Raw genomic sequence first — 4090 nt, forward strand, 5'->3', positions numbered from 1 at the left:
CCCTTTTCCTTAATTACAGAGAACCTAAAGACTTTTTTCACCAAAGCAATATGACTGGAGCATTGCCTAGCTCTGTTTGTGTAGACTTTCTCCTGAGCCACCAATGGCTGGCTTCTTTCCTTATCCCAGCCAGTCTGTCCCAGCACAGCTGCTTTAAATAGGCTTCTTTGGGATCTGGCAAGATGATGAAAATGTGCTTCCAGTCAGAAGGGCAAAACACAGAGGCACACTGACCATATTTTACTCTCATCATAAAACATTTCTCTGTCAATCACAAGCCACCTCCTAAACAGGAACTAAGCCAGTCTCACAAGCAGCCACAATTAGATTAATTTTATTATTTTGATATCTTTCTGATGGCAGAAAGATAAGCATAGAGTAAGTAGTACAAATGGGTGTGGTAACATCACCAAAACCCATGTGCAACCTGGTGACCATTAGACGAGGGTCTGGCCAAGCACAGTGGCCAGCACTGCCAATGGTGCCACACGTCCTTTATTGCTGCAGTACAGTAGGGAGGCTTGATGGGCACAGATATCCATGAGTCCATCACTGCCGAATCATTAAGCAGGCTCAAGGTATACGTGTTGCACCAAGAGAATAGACTTAAAACACCAAGTGCTTCCTGACCATGACTGTCATGGAAACGGGCCTCAGTACCAAACCCATGAGTTATCTGGCCCATGCTGACCAGTTCTCACACCAGAGCCACTCCTTTGATGTGATCCTCAAACCCCAAAGACTCCCAAGAGTGGGAACCACAGACAAAACAACACAGGAACAATAATTCAATACAAATGCATTTAGCCCTTTCCCCAAATGCCAAGACCCAGCAGGCAGCCTCTTTGCTCTGGGTATCAGGAGTTTGAGACAAAAGGAGAAACAAAGTTCACGAATTGTTTGTCTTCAGGATATGACATAGTGAGGGAAGTGGTGAAAGTTATTTGTCTAATTATTTTTTTAACATAAAGCTTAGCAGTTAAAATTCTAAGTTTATTCTCTACCAGTACAATAAAGACACATTAACAAGGAGGTTGTTTGCTTAATGACAGTGCAACTTCACAGCCCTATCTAGGATAATGCATGTTTAATTGCTTAAATTGAGTCTGTTAAGCAATTTGTTTAAGATGTGGGAGTTATTAAAATTCTTGGCGCTTACTCAACAGACCACTTGTAAATAACTTGAAATTCATATTTATAATTCTAGTGAATTTCTCTCTATTCAATATTTATACGTCATTTAAAAAAACCACAACTCTACAAAGAGTGTAATAAATAGTGTCATGACTAAAGGACAGATTCTGAAATCAGACAGGTCTATCTGTCTGATTAATGGGATATTAATGGGATTAATATCCATAATATACAAGGAACTCAAACAATTATATAGTAAAAAAAAAAAAAACAATTAAAAAATGGGCAAAGGAGCTGAATAGACATTTTTTGAAGGAAGATATACAAATGGCCAACAGGTACATGAAAAAATGCTCAACATCACTAGTCATCAGGGAAACGTTAGACTGGCTATAATCAAAAAGATGGTGAATAACAAATGCTGGCGAGGGTGTGGGGAGAAGGGAACACTCCTACACTGTTGGTGGGACTGTAAATTAGTCCAACCACTATGGAAAACAGTATGGAGGTTTCTCAGACAACTAAAGATAGATCTTCCGTATGATCCAGCAATCCAACTTCTGGGTATATGCCCAGAGGAATGGAAGTCATCATGTCGAAGGGATACCTGCACTCCCATGTTCATCACAGCTCTGTTCACAATAGCCAAGACATGGAACCAACCTAAATGTCCATCGATGGATGCTTAGATAAGGAAACTGTGGTGTATATACACCATGGAATACTACTCTGCCATAAAAAAGAATGAAATACTCCCATTTGCAACAACATGGATGAGCCTGGAGAAACTTATGTTGAGTGAAATAAGCAAAACACAGAGGGATAAATATCACATGTCCTCACTCATATGTGGGAGCTAAGAGAGAAAGAAGGAAGGAAAGAAAGACCACAGTAGTGCGTTGGACTTGCAGAGGGAGAGAACATTCCTTGGGCTGCAAAGTGGAGTGAAGGGGAAGGGAAGGTGGAGAGGGGAAGAGAGGTTGGGAATAATTGGGTGGGGGACACAGGGTACAAATGCAATTTGTGGTAATGGGTATACAGCCAGTATGAACCTGGTCCCCACATCATGGGCAAGAGGGGTGACAATCAGCTTTGTATCTCATGAATATTCATAACCAAATAAATAAATATATAAATAAATAACAGAGTGGAGAGAAGATTTTTTTTTTTCTTTTTTGGCAGCTGGCTGGTAAAGGGATATGATGTTTTAAACTATTTTTATTAAGTGTCTTACCAGTTCCCATGCCAACCAGCCACCAATAAATAAATAAATAAATAAAAAGATCTGGATACATCTTGAGATGTATTAACTGTGTGACTTTAGACAAATTACTGAACCTGTATAAGCTTTATTTTTCTCATTAATAAAATAGATTTTTAAAACACCTATCTCAGGGATTTTCTGAGGATTAAATGAGATAATGTTCATCAGACCTGGCACACAGTATACTATCAGTAAGTGGTAGTGCAGCTTATTCAAATTTAGTTTATTAAAAATGTCTTAATATCCAAAATAAGTCTCATTTGGTCTTACACACGATTTTTACTTTCCCGCTCACACAACTTTATTCAAATACATACCAAGGTAATCCCCCCAACATCCATTCTTTTTGCATTAAATTAATAACACGTATACATTGCTTTTTGTAAATATGTTTACAGATTCACAGAATTTCAGAGTGAGAAAAACATAACTAGATCAGTGCTTCATTTTGCAGGCAAAAAAAACCTGAGGCTCAGTCAAGTTAAATAATCTTTCCCACAGTCACATGACCCAGATCTCCTGATTTCCAATATGTGGTTCTTTTTGAGACAATGTGACCATAAAGTAAACATTTTCTTTCATACTTTTTATATTTTAGATGCCAAAAGTTTTTATTTTGTTGTGGATGAGCTAAATAGGTCTATTTGTTAAGATAGCACAGTTCGTGTTTCCTGTCTTCCAAAGCAATGGTATTTAGTATGATTCAAAATAAATACAATGGGGTCGTATGAAATCATATGACTGTCTTTAAATGATGTCCCTCACTACCAAAAATCTACTCACACATAGATGAACAGAGTTGTGCCACTCTCTAGTAGGGCAGAATCTTTCATATATACTTGTACGACTACTGTCTCATCGTGACTGGGCAGGGGCTTTGAGCCGCTGCTGCCACCTTTCTGTGGCTCCCTAATGCTCTTACCATAAAGGCAAAATCCTTCACCCCATGGCAAGGCCATGCACGATCTGTCCCCTGCCCACTTCTTAGGCCTCTCTTCACCTCTCTCTGCTAGCTCTGACTTGCTATCCAGTTTCCTGGCTTTCTTTTAACCCCTGGTATTCTCCTTGCTCCCTCCTGCTACATACAGGCCTTGCATGTGTTCCTTCTACTTAGAGTGTTCTTTTCTCTCCTTTTTACCTAGGCAACTCATCTTCATTTTTCAGATCTCAACAAATGGATCACTCCTCTGACATCCCCACCTGGTTCAAAACCTCATTGTGGAACTGTGTGAACCACATGTTTCTCCTTCACAGAATTTGTCAGTAGCAATTTAAATTTGTGATTGTATGATGACTGACTGTCTGCACCACTACACTGAAAGCCAATGATAGTGACTGTTTTTGTTCACCAAATAGTCTCCAGGACCTCTTTGCCCTGTGTCTGCTGCAGAAGAGAAGCTCAACAAATATTTGTGGACATTGGTTAAATGAAAAAATACATGAATGCATGACTTGGCTGAATAAGGAATGAATGAATGTCATATGCTGGACCAGCATACTTGTTGCATTAAATTTATTCAAATGGCTTCCCCCAAACTTTAATCTGATAGCACAGTATATATACAAGTAAAATCAAGCATAATTGATAAAATGAAAGAAAGAAACTAAAAGGAAAAAAATCCTTCACTGTTCCCTATGGATACAATAAATTAGATTTTAACTATACCCAACATTTCCAAGGTAAATATGAGT

Source organism: Cynocephalus volans, chromosome 5, assembly GCF_027409185.1.
Source record: "Cynocephalus volans isolate mCynVol1 chromosome 5, mCynVol1.pri, whole genome shotgun sequence".
Lineage (NCBI taxonomy): Eukaryota > Metazoa > Chordata > Mammalia > Dermoptera > Cynocephalidae > Cynocephalus > Cynocephalus volans.